The sequence below is a fragment of the Zootermopsis nevadensis genome, unplaced genomic scaffold, assembly GCF_977971745.1.
Source record: "Zootermopsis nevadensis isolate Lab colony 2312 unplaced genomic scaffold, Znev_1.0 Znev_ptg000050l, whole genome shotgun sequence".
NCBI lineage: Eukaryota > Metazoa > Arthropoda > Insecta > Blattodea > Termopsidae > Zootermopsis > Zootermopsis nevadensis.
The window spans coordinates 1,877,835-1,900,101 of record NW_028259182.1 but is presented as its reverse complement, the minus strand read 5'-3'; the positions used below and the strand labels follow the sequence as shown (position 1 = coordinate 1,900,101).

At 33.2% G+C, this 22,267-nt stretch overlaps 1 long non-coding RNA gene across 1 annotated transcript in view; it reads left to right on the top strand.

The window, feature by feature from the left end:
• Positions 1-6,429: 6,429 nt before the first annotated feature.
• Positions 6,430-22,267, top strand: part of LOC110838957 (uncharacterized) — a 95,370-nt gene continuing 79,532 nt past the window's right edge. Inside the window, exon 1 of the long non-coding RNA XR_015538721.1 lies at positions 6,430-6,607. This is a non-coding gene — a long non-coding RNA (uncharacterized LOC110838957). The remainder of the gene's footprint in view (positions 6,608-22,267) is intronic.

Sequence of the window (22,267 nt, the reverse complement as noted above, 5' to 3'; positions counted from 1 at the left end):
CTAGAATATAGTTTCTTGTGAAAATGACAGAATGGTAGAAAGAAACGTGAAGTGATTCCTCATATAAATTTGATATTCTTTGTAAGTCCAGCATAAATTCACACGTTGACATTAACGTGTATTTTTGTGTGTTACGAATTTTAATTAAAAAAAGACATTTTATTGTTTTTTTCTAATTACGTGCGAAAATTTAATTTTTTATAAGAATTCGCGGCACACCTAGAGCCTTGGGAATGCCGATAAGAATCATGAAGCCCATACAATGCTTGTGCTCAACTTTCGGAATTATTCTAAGAGTCGTTTGGCAGCTCAGTTTCAACTGACTAGCCATGGTAAATAAAAGAGTCCTCAAAATAAGGATTTGAGATTCTCCCAGCTGTGAGTACAAAGATGGTTGTCTTCTGGGTTGTAGCGCCGTGTAGCCTGATAGAAGTTTACCAACGTTTCAGAGGTCATACTGCCTCCGTCATCAGGACGATAATTAATGATCGACTGCTGGAGAGTAGAATAAGATTAAAAGATTTAAACGCCTGAAGAAAATATGGAGATTAACTAGGCCAAGATCTAAAATGTTTAGGGAGTTATAATAAAGCCTAATCCCTCATAGTTTATGATTATTATAACCCGATTTTGAATTCTGCCGATTTCAAAAACATTATCCATTAGACGTTACTACATATAGACTAAAAGTTGTGTGATAACGGATTATGAATATACTGTTACAAATGTTGGACGAAATAGTTTGTTTGGAAACATTTACTAGCAACATGGCGGCTCTGAAATTCGCAGAATGTACGTTTCATAACTTCCAGGCACTGTAAATTAGAACTAGTTCAGCTCAACATTCAGATAATTTATATGATGAGTACGTTTAAGCTTCGTTTTTCGTGCGAAATATCGAGCAGACTGGTTCAGCGGCATTTTATAAACTTGCATTCACGAGGTACGTGGTTTTAATCCCTGTTAGGCCAAAACTCTGAATAAGGCATCCCGTGCATTTCCTCAGTCTCTCCAAATGAATGCCTGGGTATTTCCTTAGAATAAGCCAGAAAAGCATCCTTCTTAATCCGTCGTTATTCATACCAATTCTGGTAATTCTTTCTCTAATTCGACACTAAAGTTACAATAGTCTAACCTATACAGTTGATAGATTTAGGTTGAAGGATCAAAGAACCAAACATTACGAAACAAAAGATTTAAGCAAATTGTGTAATACTGTCAACAAAATGTAGACTTATAAGCTTATTTTTGAGCTGATAATGTTGCGTCATTATTGTGTTGAATATATACTTGTTCAATTTTATCAGTCAATTCACAATAAAATATTATTATTAAATGTTAAAATATTAAAATATTATTACAATTAACATTTAAATATTTAAAATATATTAAAATGATGCTCTCTATCGAATATTTCGATTTACATTAAAGCATCATCTTTTACACTACATGTTTCGGTTCTAAATGAACCATCTTCAGGTGTATGATCCATATAAACTCAAATGTAATATCCTAAGTGCAATCCTTCGTCAGATGTCCATCAAATATCAGAAAGTTTTCCTCTTCCAGACCTATTGTACTTTAATATCGCATTCAAGGTCGTTTCGTAATGTATGTTGCGCTTAACGTGATCTTGAAGATGGTTCATTTAGAACCGAAACATGTAGTATAAAAGATGATGCTCTAATGTAAATCGAAATATTCGATAGAGAGCATCATTTTAATATATTTTAAATATTTAAATGTTAATTGTAATAATATTTTAATATTTTAACATTTAATAATAATATTTTATTGTGATTTGACTGATAAAATTGAGCAAGCTTATTTTTCTTCAGGCGGAGTTAATTATTTACTAATAAGAATCAATACAGTACTGGGCCTATAATTTTTGGCTGGATTATTAGTTAATCGATTTTAAATACGAAATTTCTTGATATTCCGTACAGTATAAGACGGACGTGAAGACAAACAAGAATGAAAGATAAACGGGTTTATAAGAAAGTGTCTTAAAATAGTTACCTTGATTTGAGAACCTAAGCTAAAACGAGAGACAGCAATTTATCCTCATCTCTGGAAGGGAAGGATACTCTTAGTTAATAGCCGCATACACAAATCCCGCTGTAAAGTAAAATATGATAATGGCTGAGGTGGTTATGAAGTCCGGTGAGTCTATACTTCCACCATTATCATTATTTTATTTCATAAAAAACAAGATTTTCCTTCCCACAGATTACAGGCATCTTTCCCCAACTTACATGAAATTCACGACGAAATTAATATTATTACACAGTTAGAATTCAGTCTGCAAACTACCTCCACCCCCCCCCCACCCCCACCCCCCTCTGCATGCACTTCCTGCATACAAATTCATTTGGGTGTTCTTTTCCCTGTTTTGGTATTTCATAAATTACTCCGAGCAGTTCTGCCGTACAAGCTTGTATGAATATGAGGGACTCAATTTTTGAGGAGAGAGCAGAAAATGGGGTACAATTTACTCCTTATTGTTTCTCATATAACGTTATCTTTTAAAGATAGAATTAACTATGTAAGGATAAGATCTATTTTGTATGAGGAATATATTTCGCTGCTTTTAAAAAAAACTTTCCTTAAGAATTATTTATGATTTATGGCTAAATTTTGTCAGAAGTAAGATTCGAACTGTGACTTCTTGCCTTAAGAATATTGGAAGTTCAATGCAATCGAAACTCAGGATTTGAAATAAAGATTAGTTTCACACTTCGATTCCTAATGAATAAATTTAAAAAGTCCAACAGTCCATTGTTTGATAAATGTAGACCAATTAAAAAGAGACGTTTGAAGTTCTAATGAATTATGTGTGACCGTGTTACCAGTGAGATATAACCTTTGCCCTGCTCGCAAACTCTTCATAAATTAACAAAAATTGAGTTTTTATTGTAGTTTTAAAAAGAAATGACGTGCATGCTGCTTTATATCTGGCGCTAACCAGCCTGTTCTTGAATGCGTTTAACTCTCGCTGTTGGCTTCTTGTAATGCTTCAAACTACATTTATAGTAAGATTCGTAGAGATCTCGTGCATCTAAGATGATTTCGAGTGTGTCTTGTGAATTTCCTCTAGACAGTGTACTAATAGCGGGTAGATAAAATGTTTTGTGTAGCAGACATCATTCATAAGCACGCTTGAAATTTTTCGTATAATTTCCTTTGTTGTTTTAATGTCAAATACTTTAAATTTCATTATACGCTATATACTTATTTCTTGTAATAATTGTTCGCCACAGTTCTGTGGTTTAATGTTTATCATCCTTATTTAATACTGTAAGGTTTTAGTGATTTTTCCTCAGTACCACCACAAGAACTATGGCAGAATAACTTAAAGAGATGATGATCGCATTATTTTATGATATATCAAATTCACTCATCTCTCTGTAGCCTGTGGAGTTTTAAAAGTACTATGAAATAAACTATAAAACAAATTAAAGAAATTTTTGTTTTATAGATTAATTATTAAGATATTGTAGGTGCGTCATATTGTGATTTTACTTAAAAAAGTATTAAAATATATATTAAAATTGTCCGTCAATCACAATAAAGTAATATAAGATAATTAGATGGTTAAAATATTATCCATTGTTCCGCATCGAGTACTCTAATCCACTAATATATATAGGTCAAACCGGTCGTACTTTCACACACAGATACAAAGAACACATAGCAGCCATAAAACACGATAAAGATAGTTCTGCATACTCTAAACACATTCTCAATACTGGACATGCTTACAACACAATTGATGAAACAATGGACATATTAAAAATAGTAAAAAACAAAAGACACAGAGATACAATAGAAAAATATCACATATATCAAACTTATAAACAAAACATATGCCTTAATGATAATAACATTTTGCTTAACAACCCCATTTTTAATGCACTCCAGTACCTTGACCCCAACCCTGACAAACCACCTTTCACCCATTAACACCGCAGTCAATAACCAACCTCGCTCCGATACGATGTACTTCTGATCTCTCCTCTTACAACTTCGATATTACTTCTCTGGTAAGTTTATACATTTTTTATTTTGTTTTCTATATTCAATTTCATTAATGGTTTGAATCCTTTAATTCACAGACCAATATACGCAGCTTTAACATCACTCCGACAATACGATTGTATCAATGATATATAACACAACAACAAATGTTGATACAATGTGAAAAACGAAGATATGATAAGAAAATTAAAAATTAAAAATTAGTAATTGAATTAAGAGTTTATAACATACACCTGATGACGGCTCTATGAAAGCCGAAACATGTCGAGAATGTTCCATATGTAAATCGAGTACTCGATACGGAACAAAGGATAATATTTTAACCATCTAATTATCTTATATTACTTTATTGTGATTGACGGACAATTTTAATATATTTTAATACTATTTTTAAGATTAATTATTGCTTCGAACATGGCAGTTTATAACTCACAGAATCCTATATTCGAGTTCAGATTAAATGATACAGACTTATATTATACGACAAACTTTCCTCCAGAGCGGATTTGTCCAAAGCGGCTTCGATTATACGCGTTAAAGGAAATGAGAAGAATTATTTGCCAAAGGAGAGATTTCCAACTACACACGCCAAACACTTTCTATTAGCACGCGAAAAATGCTATTGCTGTGTATAAAGCTAAAAGCGGTTTAGTTCTGACTTTTACGTATTTACAACGAAATTCGTTCATTTTGTTCAAAATATTTAAGAGTGAAAATGTTCAGCTGTCATCCAACGATTGCTTCATCCCGCCTCACAAACTGCATGTAACCCCTTTTGCGCTGTTACCGTGTTAACTCGGGTCGTATTGCTCTTTCGTATTTTAATGTCTCTGATCATGCACTTTGCATTATGAAATCAAAATTTAAATAAAAAAGTAATAACGAATCAAAATGAAACTGCGATTTTATGACATTAGACGATAAAATAAAGATAAGTTTCATGGTGGTATGAGAAACAGTCTGTTGAATAATATATTTTAAAATTTAACCTTGCTTTGATATTTTACGGTTAATGCACAACTTTCAGATAAAACTTTATTATATTACCCGGTTTATTCGCAAATAAATATTATTACAGTATAAATAAGCTTTGACTCTCTACATCAGCGTTCCCTTATACCAAGTAATATCACGCAGTACTAAGTTCGTCCAACGCGGATTCACCGAACGCGCCTTTCCGTGGAACGTACCCCACGCGGCGGTCCAGAGTCCGCAGTTAACACATAAGTACGACACATGAAGGATGGTCGTTAAATAATCGTAAAACTGCTGACAACATAATGATTCCGTAAGTGATTTGAAAATCGGCCATATACGTTCTGCCTGACAGGAATAAATAATAAAATTTGAATAAATACACGTTATTACCTGCAGCTGTTTACAGTCTTGCACGACTTAGGAGTACCCGTAATTCTCTACAAAAATTTTCTGTATCACCTTTACGTCTGCGAATGGTTATCTCTCCCTTCTTTGCGTACGCATTTAAATTTCACTAAAGTTTATTTTGGTTGATAATAATTCGTATTATCCCCCCTCCCATAAAACTTCAGGACCATTACCAGTGCCAATAGCTCCATATTCTTAAGTAATCATCATTACCGTGTTTCTCCTACTCATTATCTGCCATTACATATTATTCCGTAATTATCGCCGTCTTCATTTCCCTTCCATCGTCTTCTCTTGCCTCCTATTCGCCCCCTCCTCACCCCTCATCATGCTTTAACTTATGTGATTCCTTCGACTCTGTTATTTTAAAAAAATCTCTCCTTCATTTCTCCAACTCCTAGTATTGTTATTTTTCTCTTACAGCATCTCATAAACTCAAGTGGTAAAGAGGAAATGTATATTAATACGATTAATAAGGAGGTGGAGTCACAGTGGGGCACAGTAATATATGAATTATTGCAAATAGACCTATTCGAGAATAACTGTTTTTTCATGTGGGGATAATAGTTGTATTTAAAAGTTAAACAGTGACTTCGGGTGGACAATAGTCGACTCTAGAACCTCTTATATCACATTTTAAACCACAGAGTCGAAGAAGCAAGTAACTAGTATCATTAGCGTACTGTAAGTATGCCCTTAATTATTGTAAATTGTTCGTTATGAAACAGAAAATTTCTTGGACATATCTTTCTCCCCCTTCTCACTCTTTTTACCATAGTACTTATGTAGGGGGTCTGTCCCCCCTCTCCCCCCTAAATTTACTCCACCCGCCCCCGTCTATTTTGAGATACGCAATTTTCGTGCATTTCTCTTTCTTTTGAAAGGGTTGTTTTGGTTTTTTATTGGTTTTTTTTACAGACATTTTTATTCATTTTTTGTCTTTCAGTAGTTACTATTACTGTAGATAAATGGTCTCTCTTCGTTTTGCTGGTCGCTCTAGAAGATATTATTTGAACCTTGAAACGCTGGACGGATTATCATGTCAGTTGCATTTCAAATCGTCACTCTGTTCGGTGGTTCCAAGGCTTAGTTAGCACTTTCCAGTGTCGTGGTGTGACGTGTGACTTTAGTTTAACTGTGGAAACATCGCGGTTAAAGATGTTTCTCTCTTACATCAGAGGTATGTTTAAAACGTTTATCATATGTTTTTCTGAAAAGTGAAATTTGTTTCGCAATAGGTAAATTAAGTGTGGAAAGTTGGTATCGATGTTAAGATTTTGGACAGGTTTGTGTAACAACAACATAGGCAGACGTCTGAGATATCGTTATTATGCTCTGTTTACGTAACGTGTCTGTTCATATTTCTGCAACATTCATCCCCAAGTAAAATTTGGTATTGGCGATATGAAAGCATTATATTTGTTTTTACATCTGTATATTTTCACACACCTCCTCAAATTTAGCTTTTTTTAGTGTCGTCTGAAATACGGGTTGTCTTTTAATTTATAATTTTGTGTTGTGTGATATCGGTAATGCAAATATTTACAAATCGAACACCAAGACCAACGAGGTATAGTAAGAAGAGTTAATTACACGTGCGGAAGAGATTTGTACATTACTCTGTATATTCTGTCGGTGGTGAAATAAGACTATATATTTTGTGTTAATTACGTGCTAAATGTGGAGACCTCTTGCCACGTAAACCCCCCCCTGACCTTTATTCTGATAAGAAGAACAGAAAATAACTTTTTGAGATTTTGATTCGAATTCAATAAGAGATATCATTTTGCCGTTCCTCGCGTATCACTAACAATTAAAAACAAACACTCTAAAAGTTGTGACGTAAAATTGCAATATTTGTGGTTTAGAATTTATTTATATTTGTTTATGAGCCGATATAAAATTCTGTAAACCGGACCCCTTGTTCGATTCCTGGCAAGGGCATGGATTTTATTTTCCGACGTCGTCATCAGACGATTCTGGGTCCACACAGTCCCCTTTGAGATGTACACCGGGGCTGTTTCTAAAAGGGGCGGATCGTGTAGCTAACCGCTAATCTCAGTATAGACCTGTGGTGAAGAACTTACTGATTTTTGCCTCAATTTTGAAATTTCTATCTATGGCGTGGATCTTAAGCGCATTAAGAGTTTTAGCTTTTTATTTATGCATTTTGTATTTTTCAGACTAGTATGATTTCCGTTTCTTACTTTACTGTAAAACTAGAACAATGTTCAAGTGTGGGTCTTTGTCCCTTGCCTCGTATGCGTCATAAAACACGGTAATTCGACACAAAATTAATTTTGTTTTCATCACTTTCGATTCCTGAATGTCGTTTATCATCAAATCATATTTTTACATCTGATACGACCCAATAATTCAAAATAATGAAGCAGAAATATTGATAAATTTCAACGTTAACCAATTTTGAAGTTGAAAAAATTTAACATTGCGTTCACTGATGGAAATGAACGCAACTGTCACTTCCCGGCTTCCGGCTTGAACTACATGATTCACCGACAAACCCTACGAGGTTTCTCCGATACAAGTCACGTATCGTTCCATAAAAATCAACATAACCAACAAACCTTTTATTAAATAAATTCTTTCCGAGATCCGGGAAGTACTGTTGCTTTAAACTTTCTCAGTGAATGTACTGCATGTTCAGCTTGCTTTTATTTGTAAAATATGGGTGAAACAGAGTGTTATGTCAACATATCTGTTCAGTCTATATTAGATTATTACGTAATATACTGCTTTATTCTGTGTGATAGAAATGTATTCTCCTTCGTGAACTTTCGCTTACTTTTATGCGTTAAATGAACACTGTTAATACTGTTATAAAGAAAATAAATTTAGTAGTTAAGCCATTTAATTATCTGTACATTTAAACTCGGTTTGGAACAAATTTATTACGCAATATTGAAACCTTTTCTATGTATATAGGACTCTGTCATAAGCTATATTTTGTGACCACATCTTTCGATATTTCTATGTCTCCTTCATACAATCATATACGATCACTTAGTTTGTTAAGTACGCTGTTGTTCAAAATATTTACTTATAATCTTATCTTCTTGTATCCAGCCTCTTTTAAACCTTCAAGTATTGTGACTTCAAATTATAATGAGGTTAGTTCTACGTATAGTCTTATATACAATGAGAAGTACACTTGACAAATTATGGAGACGTATGATTTTACGATGATGGCAGACCAGTGTTGAAACATGTAGCTGCTTGATACAGCTTGTAGTAAAATATTGCGTATATGAAAATAGAGCAAAAGATATGCCGAGTAATAATACTAATATTAATATTAACAATACGCAACGATAATTCTCCAATGCAAATTATGAATATAGACAAAAAGTACACGTGAACTTTTCATATGATAAAATGCTCATTTCTCAGCAGCTTATCTCAAAAACATTAAACTAATTTGCCGTCTATTCTGATTTACTTAGTACTTATGTCTGAATTCTGATCTCTCCTGTGAAGCTGGAGTCAACATTAATATAATTCTGAAACTTTGTTTCCACATATTCCGTTCAAAGTTATCATGAATTATGTAAGGATCGCAAGTGAATTGGAAGATAACATTCAGATGGATCTTAAGTAGATGTGGATTGGTGGTAGATGAAAATAGTTCAGGCTGGCGTAATATTTTGGGTTCTAAAATTATCTGTGATGAATTTCAGATTGTAATATAAGGTAGTCAATTATAGGAATCTAACATTTCAAAATTATATACGTATTTTACAGCAAAAAATGTAATGTACTACGGTGTTTCCAGAATTGAGAACAGATTATGTCCTGTTATCTTTATCTGCACAAAACTTTCCTGTTTTCTACGTTTGCCTGTAGACCTTAAGCCTCACGTTCCTTCTGCAGGACAGTAGTGAAAGAACTGTTTTTTGGCGAAAGTTTTTAATTTAGTTAATAATAGCCTACGTACTTCCTCTTTAGATTATCAAAACCATGTTTGCTAAATTTATCGGGTTTTCTCTACAATCGTAAGTGGTAAGACCACCACGTGTCTTTTTAAACAGCGATCACTTCATTTGCATAGCATTTCAATATTTAATCAGCAGGCCTACTACATGCATAATGAACCATGTTAATTTAAATTTCAGTAAAATGCATTCCAGGAACCAATTTTAAAAACTGTTTATTTTCCTTCAATTTCTAAGCTTTCGTGTTGCTATCATAATACAGTATAATGTAGGCCTATAAAAGTTTTTCCCAAAAATAGCTTCAACATCATTCAAGTTTTTGTATTCTATATATCACAACTTCCACCAAGAGTAAAGTTTGTTTTGGGAACTCGTTTGGTTTCCGATATTATACTTCGCTCTGCAAATAATGTCCTCATTCTTTCTCTGTTTTTCTGACGGCTAAACATTAAGTGAAAAAGTGAATGTTTTATCAATATTCCACTGAGGTAAAAATATCAATACTAACTTTACGTTTTATTTAGATATGCTTGAGTGTTTTGCAACATGCAGAGGGTAAGAAATGATTTATGGGACTTATTTTGACAATAAATAAAGAGTATATGTAATGTAAATAAATTAATGCAAATGAATACGTTATGTTCACATGTTGTTCTTACCATCAGACGGCGTTTAAAAAATGCCACTCAGAATTCTTTCTAGTGATTCTGCAGTAAATTTAAATTCATTATTAGTTTTTCTTGGCCTGATAAATCAATTTATTGGAGAGTGTACACATTTAAATAACGTGGAACGTCATACTTCATACAATCCGTCCAATATCATCCCTGAAAATTGTGGCGAAATTGAAGCATACGTGATTCTACAGTTGTAGGCTGATTTGTGGTTGGATATTAAAGAGCCAAGTTGGGAAACTATACGTTCTAACTCTTAGATGATCGGTATTAATAGTTGGCATTTATGTAATGGTCATTACATTCTCGTCCTATAACAATAAATATTTTGAAGATTATTAAAATATGTATCAGAATAGAGGCTCCATACAACCGTCTCATTCATTTTGCCTATCAGGTTATAAGTTCGACAAGCCTACAGATAATTTGCATTCTAATTCAATACTGTTTTGAAAATAGACATTTAGCACAGCATATTATTAATAACAATATTAACAGGTAATAGATTAAATAAAAGTAGTTAAAATAATTTAGAATATTATTAGGGGAATTATTTTAGTGAGCGTTGTAAAAATAGACTGTGTAAACGAAAGTAGAATTGAAATTAAGACAGTTGTTATGCACAGAAAACTTTAAGTAGTGTATTTATAAGACTCCAAGTACGAACTCAGTAGCAATGTGTTTATTCGTGAAAGGTCAATGCAGAAGTGCCTGTGGATTGAATTAATAATTTAACTGCAAACAGTATGATGTAGACCTAACTTGTGTTCTTCGTAGGCGCGTATATGTTACATCTCTCTACATTAATCAAATTTACGTAGAGTAGATATAGGCCAAACGATAATGTTTTCGATGTTCATTGTATGTCGGTTCTCTGAGTTACATCCACTGTTAATATAATTTTTAAAATGTGTAAATACCGATTACAAGCTTGAACGTGTGAAGTGTGGATTTTATTTTGTAATTTACTCACCAATTCATCTTGCTTTATCACTATATTTCTTCTGCATTAAATATTCTCTTGTTAATTTAGAATTTGAACTGAACTGAAGATGCACACAAATGTACTATTTAAATTTGTTCTTGTTCATAGGCGCACGCGGCACACATCTCGAAAATGACAACTGAAATTTTTATGTAAACGTTGATCAGCACCAAAAATTTCACGCTGCTCTTAACCGAAAGTCGATTTTTAATTTCAAATATATTGCTTATGTAATTCTGTATAAATAATCTCATAGTCGTAGGAGCGATAAAATGTATTTGTAATAAAACAATAGATTATGGGAAGAATTTAAAGCATTTATGGTCCATAAAACTCTTCAGTATACGAATATTTTATGAGAGGGATCCAATTCTGTGCGTAAATCCTATTATTATATATTCTAGCTGCTATAAATTTGTCACGCAAAATAAAAAAAAATTCGCACTGCCGTCATATTAGAAGTTTTTAAAGTACGAAAATTTGTCTTTACAAAATTTTAATACCCAAGCTCCATTGGATAAATAGCCTTCAAGGAAGACAGAAAGGTTAATACGGGTTTCGTAGTTCCGCCAGTGAGCCCAACATTGTAAAAATTGTGTCGTAACAAAAATTGCATATTTTTAATGATATGCTTCCACATAGAAATTAGGATCCCGAATTAATTGACAATAGTTACGCAAAGATGTCTTAAAACCTTGTATACCGTGCAGTGTATTGATATATTAAATCATGCATACAAAAGAAACTGTTTACACTTTGAAAAGACACTTAGTGCCAAGCGCGTTTAGACCTCAGGAGGTCATCATCAGTGGCAAATAAATTAATTCATATTAAATCATACAATTCATGAATTGACTGATGATGATAGCAATCTAAGATCGAAATAGTATTAAAAATATATTAAAATTGGCCGTCAATCACAATATAAGATAATTAAAAATTAAAATATCATTTTACGTTCCGTATCGAGTACTCGATTTACATGTGGAACATTTACGAACCAAATCGAGTACTCGATACGGAACGTAAAATTATATTTTAATCTTTTAATTATCTTATATTGTGATTGACGGCCAATTTTAATATATTTTTAATACTATTTAAATAAATCACAATATGACGCACATACAATATCTTAAGATCGAAATGTTCGTAAACAAGAATCTTAATACGAATCTGGGCAAATAAAAGGGAAAAATCTAATCTGCCATATGGGAGGGAAACAAAGGGGCAGAATTAATAGAATTTTATAGCGAAAAGTAGAAATTAAATCTAATGAAACACCGTACAGGACAAAGGAAAACGAGGAAGTTCGGAAAAAGGAAAAGTTTTGGAGATTAAATATCTTGTGGACAAATTACTATGCACGAAAGGGAACTTAAAAATAATAGAAAGTCGTAATACGTAACAGAAACGAGATAAAAATTACTGTTTTTAAATGACATATGCAGAAGTTGTCGGTATTAGCAGAGACTGATGTTCGTGAAATGAAACAATACACAGAAGAAATTAAACACAGGGATTACTGAAGTCCCGCGTGTTTTACCATGGAATGGCTTGACAATGACATGTCCGTTCTCCATTGATGTCAGTGTATATTTTCTCTCATTATGTATCATGTAATTGCACGGTACAAGAATCTGCTAATGAGTGGCATCTACGTACATGCAGTTAAAGTAATTAACCGTGTAACGTTTTGCTGTATTTAGCTGAATTGTCGGGTTCAGATATGTTTCCAATTAAACCAACGTCCGAACACGAAAACAGGTGGTTTGTCTGCTTATTGTGTAAAAAATTCTGCCTTTTCGTATTATAGTCGAATTCTTGTAAAAACTAGTAAGTTCTGCTCCTAAATTAAGGCTTTTCTCCATTTTAGTCTGTGACCTTCTTGGGCTTAAATATGAATATATAAATATCGATATCATGAATAACGAATAAGCAACAGCTCTAATCTCACAGCCGAGGAGATTATCATTTCCTATTTGAGTATTTTTTCCTTGTTACAGTCAGTCAGTTAGTTAGTTTCTTGCTGTACGAGGCTGTATATAAAAATCAGTTTGGATTTGTTTAAATACGTAATTCATTACTAAGAACTCCCTTAGATACCGCGAGAGGAACAAAGTATTTATGAAATCATACAGATAACAAACTGGGGTTTACGTGTATATTTCGGTTCGGGTTATATTCCAAAATATTTTGCAGCATTCGTGAGGAAATTATTTTCTAAGTATTATTATTGATTAAATTATATATTTAAGTCAACTTGTTTTATATGTGTTATAAACTGCATAGCCTCTTATGATGATGTTCAGCAGAAACTATCTTTGTGCAGAGATCCCATACAGCAGTGATGCTATTCCACATTTAAATCAATACTGAATACAAAATATCATAATAAATTGCTTCAAAATTTGAACTTTTTATTAACATCCAAGGCTTATTAAGCTGGACGAACAAGAAGAATGAGATTTGATTAAAAGTGTACGAATGGAGACGCTAGAAATTCGTAAGGAATTTTATGTTAGCTGGAAAATCTGACGATTGTTCCTTATAACAATTTATATTGAAGTAAATACCACAAGGACATGGACCAAGTGAAGAGATGGTAAATTCTAACGTTTCAGAAGTGCTTGTAGCCTTCATAAATTTCGAAAATCTAAAATCTCACCTGACGATGGAGGCAGTATTTTCCTCCAAAATGTTGGTATCTACGTAGAGGTCCACACGGCAATAATGTCTAGCGGATAAACATCGACATCTTCAACGCCGTGGGAATCTCAAATTTAGTGAAGTTTTAGAAGTTTTGAATTTATATGTGTTTTTCATATTCTTCTCTGGAGTCCCAGAAGACCAAACATTCCTTTATTAGGAAGTGGACTTGCACGTGTTACAAGCGGCGAGGAGTAATTAATATCCAAGCGTCTGTTCAACACGACTTAGTAATTACAAAAATGACCTCAAGACAACGGACGCTCGAAACGGACGGTCCATTTTCTGTCGTGAGTTTTGAGATCCTGCAACAGAGTTTTTTATCTTCGTTTTAAAATGACTAGAAGTCTATTTCCTTCACCACGCCGACTATTTCCTCTAACATACAAAAAAGAAGACAGAAGTCCATGATAAAAAATTTGCAATTGGACTTCTGGGTCATCTGCCGTGTGAACTCGTATCAAGAACATCCACAAAATATTTTGCTTAATATTAGGCCAATAAGTGTGTGTCCCACAACAAGAATTCACAAAGATGCAATGCTAATAGATGTTTCCTTGTTTCAGAATCGCTGAAAACAAGAAGGACCCTAGCAGGAAATTCTTCTCGCAAAGTAAGTTCTTAATCATTCTTCGGTTTTTCTCAGTTGGCGTCGGAATTATTTTAATCCACTAATGAGTTTGACGTGGAAACCGATACATAAGATACAAATATAAGAGCTAGAAAAACCCGTATGAACTCAAGAATTAAATTTGAAGACCTTCGTCGACGCTGTTTCGTGGGATGTCTGTTTTTTTTTGAATGAAATTTTTCTGACGGTAATTGATTGATACTCTAAAAACTTTTAAAAGCAACTTACATCGAACGCTATTGATGAAACCGATGCCTTCGTCCGAAACGTTGGTAACCACTTACAAGTCCACACGGCGTCACAAACCACAAACCAGAAGGCAATATAAGGGAATCTTAATCACCGTGAGAACCTCAAATCTCAGTTTAAATTTGAGTCAGTCAGTGACTCTGAAAGTTTATGATTATTAAATTCAATTAATTTATTTACGTGTTTGCCAACAGCAAGAAGCCAATAACAGGCAAAAACTGATAATATATACAATAATAGTGAAATAATAATGGATAATATTACACAAACGGATTAACTAAACTTATACATGTACAGTATTAAATATAACTGCCAAGTACAGGCAAACCCAAAATAGAAACAATATTAACAGAGAGCAAAAAGTTAAGAAATATAAATAAAAACAAATAATCCATCTAGGGAACACTAATATAATTGTAAAACTTTAAAAAATATAAAAAGACAGATAACGAAGCTAGATCATTTCCCTTGTTGAGAACGTTCGCTCAAGGGAGACAATGTTTATGCTATGTGGGCTATATTAACGCTTGTCATTTGTGTTTGTTCTAAATGTCTGAAGACGTAGTTACACTTATTTTTACTTCGAGATAAGTAGATGATCGACCTGTTTACATATTTATACAAGCACTTACCTAATTTAACATAGTTTCTAGTATTTTTCGCTCCCTTATTCTCGAATTTATTTATTATTTTTTGGATAAAAATTACAAATTTGATTTTTATGACTACCAAAGCAACACAGTAACGACAGAACCTTAATCGTAGTGATCCTGTCTTGCCACAAGCCATTTCTTAAGTTCAAAGGACTCGATTTATTTCTTAAACTACCGTACCTCTGAAACAGGATTTGTGTGAATTAAGGAGATGAAAATACATAATGCATGATATCCGTTTTGAAACTACTGGAAGTTAGTTTTATATTTCACGTATAAAAAAGAAATATAATGTTCAGGTTAAGTGCGTACAGAATAAAACAACTACGTCGCCATGGTGATGCAGACAGTTTGAGTTAGTCGCCCGCCAGGCACTGCGATGGTGGAGACTTGTAATTAGCAGGGGAGTTCCCGGTGGACGGTCTCTCTTCTCTCTCTACGCCGCCCGAGGCGCTGTCTGGCGGAGAAGAAATTTCTGTCGCCGCCGTCCGAGTCCCCTTCAGACATTCTGTCTGCTCATTATCTTCAGAAGGACATTCTATTGTCCAAATTCAAAATTAGTCGTCACAGATAGATTTTAGCGATCTCTAGATATCTGCACAATTAAATAATGCGATGTTTAATTTAGTCTGAGAAACTGAGTTCTGTGTCAAGTTTTGACAACAGACTGCAAGAGGTAAAAGGTAAAGTCTTTGAAATTTATTTAACAAAATGCCAGAAAGACGTATGGGGTAGTTGATAAACAACTTCGCTCTCATTCCTATAGGCCTTATTTTAGAACCTATATAATATTGCATTAAGTTCCATAAACATTTTAGTTACATTGTACGTGTAACCATGTCAGACGTTTTTCAAATCTATTAAAATATCTTCATTTAAAGGCATATTTTTCACACACGTTTCACTTATGGTCGTTATGCAACCTTAGTGGATCTGAAGACAATAGACTCGGTAGGCGTAAGAATTTTATTTTGGATAAACGTTAATTCTCTTTCAGACAACAACATTAAGACATAATATATTTTTTTGTGTGAGTACGTAATTGAATTAAGGTTTTTGTCAACACTTTCCTGAGTAATAGGTGTACTGAAAGTTCATTTAAAATATGAGATCATGAGGACAGTTACTTTCAGGCCTAAATTTGTTTCACGAAATAATTTAATGTGATTAAAACTTTTCTAACATTCTAGTAAAAATTAGTTGCGTCAAAAATATATATGAATATAAATTTGTTTGTTTTAGTATTCACAATAACACGGCGTTCGTTAAATACATACACGAATTTCGAAAGCACAAACTATTTTTAAATTTGTTTAATTGTTTTTGTTTATTTTAACCGTCTAATCACAATAAAATATTTTATTAAATATTAAAATATTATTACTACAATTAACATTTAATATTTAAAATATTTAAAATATATTAAAATATATTAAAATGATGCTCTTTCTATCGAAATGTTCGATTTACAATTAGAGCATCATCTTTTTCACGACATGTTTCGGTTTTCAATGAACCATCTTCAGGTGTATAATCGATATAAATTTAAATGTAATATTCTAAATGCAATCCTTCGTCAGATGTCCATTAAAGTACCAGTTGTGGGTTTCCGCTCGTGTTTATGTGAATTATTATATCACAGCACAAAATGATTCTATATGCAGTACTGTTCGTAAGATTGTCAGGTTGTAAAAATTTGAATAAAATATTTAATCGTAAGTTGTACCGGATTATTTCTTTCTTTTTCTGAGCACGTAGTAGCGCGTTGCTGTCTGCTCTTCACCACTTACGTTCCATAGGCCGGCAGTTTTAGTGAAACATTAACCAAGCGTAAAGATAGTTTAGTTTATAAAATATAAAAAGTGAGGTTGCATAACAGAAAATGAAGAGGTTTGAAAGCAAAAATATCTTACAATTATAGTGGTCTGGACAAGGAGACACTTTAAATTCAAAATATAGTCTTTTTTATATTACACCGGCGATGCTGTAGAACAGGACTGAGGAAATTATAAATGGAAATAGCAAACATTTAATTTACCCTGAGGTTAAAAATGTATATTCTTGGTGTTCGTAGGCTGGATAAAATAATTTAATTATAATAATTAATAAAGTATTAAAAAAACGTAACGGAAACACAAATTTCCCTATTTTTCAATCACTGTATCTGTGTCTGGCTATGGTAAACTTGAATGGGGTTATTTCAGGTTGGGTTTAACAAGTATTTTAACACTTTGAGATTAGCGGTAAAAGTTGAGGATATAGTACTCGAATGTCTTATTATCAGTGGTATATCAATGATTTCAAGAAACCCAGTTATAAAGTATGTTTTACAAAGCGAATTATGTTGCCTGTCCAAATTTTTTTATAATATCTTTAGCGAACTTTTCCGCCTTGTTACGATGTCAAAATAGTTCTATCAGGGGATCGATTTGAAGATAGTTTTGCGTAACGCAGTTAGAGGATGGACGATTTCTGAGTAACAACTTGAGATGCGTAATCACATGTCCATACTGGAATTATTTTATGGGATATTTGCACTCAGTATTCAAAGCAGATATAATGAAAAGTTGACATTCATTTGAATTCTATGAATCTCTTGACGAATTTTGATATAATTTCGTATGGAAGACACACTACGCCCGGAGAAATTCATCTTGACCCATATCAGTAACCCTCCGCTCAAATCAGTCTTGATCTAACTTCTCACACGTCGGTTTCGATTTTATAAAAAACATGATGCCTCTAGGGAGTGATGAGTCAGTGATAAAAGCCAGTTAGGTTTTATTTATCGATCGCGTGGATGAATGTTTTACATTAAATATCCATCAAGATTTTTGATCCATTAGTTAAAACCAATTGCACAATTCATACTTTATTCATAGAAAACAATGAACAAATGTTTGCGGTCATATATTTATAGGCTGTTGTGTATAAGTGTTATGTATTATTCGAATGAATGAGATATCTCGCCAGAAATTATTTTTCTGGCAGAAAATAAATTATGAAACCCTTGTAGTTTGTTCAGTAATTAATAAGAGGTTAATTCGCCGGGAATTATGAAACCAAATTGGCTATGTTTTTTATATATTTTATTTATTTAGTGTTCTGTCTGACGACAGGTCCATATGAACAGGATCCTTCCATCCTTTTCTCGGACTGGGACCTGTTCATATACGTTCTTGGCAGATGATCCAGAAGTGGTTTGCCATTGCCTTCTTCTGTGTGTGAATGGAGTAATTGTTGGGATGCCACGGAGGAAAACTCCGTGTTGCCTAGACCACGGCCTTGCCCAACACAAGTTATAAATTCGGGCACCGCCGGGAATCGAACCCGAGACCCCAGGATTACAAGGCCAGCGTTCTAAACGCTAGACCACCGTGGCTATGGTTTTTTATATGCAATAAGAAAAATACGCTATTAGAATTCATTTCCGTGATAGTGAAGTGTAACCAACTGAACAGAAGTGTTTATGGAGAACGCTGACCTCTCGACGATGAATTTTTCCATCGTCAATTTTTGCCCACTTCCGTGGCTTTAGACGGATGATAGGAAGTCAGTGGCGAGGTAACTGCTTCCTAGGGTGAGGAGCACAAAGAAGTAAGTGCCTTCTTTTCTCTCTCGTTCTCTCTATTACTTCACAAAAATAAGAAATGGTGAAGAAAATTGGACGAAGCAAATCCATATCATAAGCCACATAAAAATCTCACCAAATAACTACGATATTTTGTAATGTACGACGTCGTCAATTTCTTTTCTATTGAATAATGTATGATGATGGAAATTGCTGCTTCTGCTGGAGTACTCATCAAGATATTGACATATTTTATTCAGGAATAAATGCGTCTGTAGTCGATCAAAAAGTGAGAGGATGGATTTTAAGGTGTTGTGTGCTTACTCCCCTAAACTTGGTGAAACCCAAATGAAATGTAGAAAAGTAAAAATCTTTACGCAAATCATCAATATTACAGTCACGAACAAATATCACCAGCGCTTTCCCCACTTCTAATGCTTTTCCATCTTTACGCCTTTTTGTATTTTAAAGTTTCTTGCCCATTTGACAAAATCTTCTCTTCCTTTCAAGATTTTCACATATGTTACTTCTCAGGGGGTTATTTTGTACCTCAGATGGAGACATTTTATATATAATTCCTTACTTTAGATGCGAACAAATTGTTGTTTATTATAATGTTTTGCAATAAATTGCATCCTAATTGACTTATGTGTGCTGATACATGGGGTCATGTCAGGTTCATTTTAATACAAAGTCAAAATTAAATTAATTTTTGCTCAGATGCTTGTTTAATTGTTATAAAATTGATTTATATTCCTCAATGTTTATTTATTTGTAGTGTTCTGTCTGACGACAGGTCCATATGAACAGGATCCTTCCACCCTTTTCTCGGACTGGGACCTGTTCATATACGTTCTTGGCAGATGATCCAGAAGTGGTTTGCCATTGCCTTCTTCTGTGTGTGAATGGAGTAATTGTTGGGATGCCACGGAGGAAAACTCCGTGTTGCCTAGACCACGGCCTTGCCCAACACAAGTTATAAATTCGGGCACCGCCTGGAATCAAACCCGAGACCCCAGGATTACAAGGCCAGCGTTCTAACCGCTAGACCACCGTGGCTCAATGTTACATCATAAAAATAAAAATGACTTCATGTGGCGAGTAAACATTTTGGGTACCGGACCACAGTAAATATCCAGGAGCTATAAAGAGATAATTTACCATCTGGTGCATCGTATTTTCCTATTGGATAAAAATATGTAATAAGTTAGAAATTTTGAAAACATATTCATTGCTTTATGTTACCATATAAGTAGGTTCCTCGAGAAATAATGTTTTGAACGTTTATATGAGGTTTCGAATATACGAACGGGTCGCTTTTTAAAAGTTCGTTCGTATCTCGTAAGTCTATTTCCCATAAACACAATTTTGTGTTAAAAATGACGTTCTTGTTCTCAAGCCAAAGCTTATCTCTCTTCTCCATATATCTCAGGTAATCTCAAACAGAGACTAACTCTACTGACTGGACGCAACACAAGAGATTTCACTTAGGATGCAGGCAGATCGTAAAATATCGTTTTTAATTAAAAGTATGACGATGCATATAGTCGAAGCAAATTGTCACATTTACAGCCAAGAAAATTTTTAGTCTGTTAAATATTCGGCATATCGAAGAACTTTGTTTTATTAAGACTTTATTTACGTTGTGTATAAATGTTTTTTATGTAATTTTTTTGTAACAGTAGGATGATTCTAGTTTCATGTAGTGTGTAGGCTATACGCACCGTAGTTTCTTTATCATTTTTGAAAATATCCTAACATAAAATTTTAAATTCAATTCAATTTAATTAAATTAATTTATTTAAGTATATATTAAATCTTGTCCGTCTAATCACAATAATTCTTATTAAATATTAAAATATTACAATAATTAACATTTTAACATTTAAAACATTTAAAATATTTAAAATATTAAATGATGTTCTTTATCGAAATATTCGATTTACATTAGACCATTATTTTTCATAAGATATTGTAGGTGAATCATATTGTGATTTATTTAAATAGTATTAAAAGTATATTAAAATTGGCCGTCAATCACAATATAAGATAATTAAAAGATTAAAATATCATTTTTCGTTCCGTATCGGGTACTCGATTTACATATGGAACATTTACGACATGTTTCGGCTATCATAGAGCCGTCATCAGGTGTTATGTTATAAACTTTTTAACTGAATTACTGATTTTTAATACTTTTTAGTTTTCATTTTTTTTATCATTTTCTCGTCCTTCATATTGTATCTTCATCCGTTGTTGTGTCACATGTCACTAATATAATTGCATGTCGTAGTGATGCCAATGTTGTGTATATTGGACCGAGAAGTAATATCGCAGCAGTATTAGGAGAGATTGGAGGTATACTGTATCAGATCGTGGCTGGTTACCAGAAAAATGAAAACTAAAAATTATTAAAAATCAGTAATTCAGTTAAAAAGTTTATAACATAACACCTGATGACGGCTCTATGATAGCCGAAACATGTCGTAAATGTTCCATATGTAAATCGAGTACTCGATACGGAACGAAAAATGATATTTTAATCTTTTAATTATCTTATATTGTGATTGACGGCCAATTTTAATATATTTTTAATACTATCATTTTTCATGTTTCACGACATGTTTCAGGTCCTAAAAGAACCATCCTCAGGTGTATATAATTATATAAAGCTTCAAAACGATAAATAATTCAAATACAATTTTCATACATTATGCTAGCGTACATTTTTATCAGATTTTTACCAGATGATGTTCTTTTTCATATTTTTTATATTTTAAATGTTTTAAATGTTAAAATGTTAATTATTGTGATATTTTAATATTTAATAAGAATTATTGTGATTAGACGGACAAGATTTAATATATACTTATTATATCACAATATGACGCAACTTTACCATCTTAATTTATTTAAGTGCTTGACAACAGCCAGGTAAGGACAATAACAGTGAAGCACTGAACAACTTTACAGGATAAATTAATCAGTTTCATAATGTCCTTACCATAAGAGTGGTCGAAGAACACATTCTCGTATATATACGTTCGTTAAAGTCACTTTGCGTAGATAACGCTAATAGTTTCTGAGGAACTGTGCCACGTAATCTAAAGAAGGGAAATGTTGAATTCTCGTTGAATTAATTGAAAACCACTAATCCGGACAATGCTGAGCACGTTATACATGTTTTCTTTGTGACAGGGCGTTATAAATAATCTTCCCCACAGCAGCCAAAGCAGAATACATTGTACTGTTTGGTAACAGGTGGGCAAGCAAAGTATTGAAAGAACTCCAATCAGAATTCCGGTAGCCACAAATATGAAGCGGGTTTATATAATTCCTTATTATCTGCTCAGCACATAAATCCATTTTAAGGCAATTTATGTCCAATTTGTAGCCCTGCTGATTGACAGGCACTACA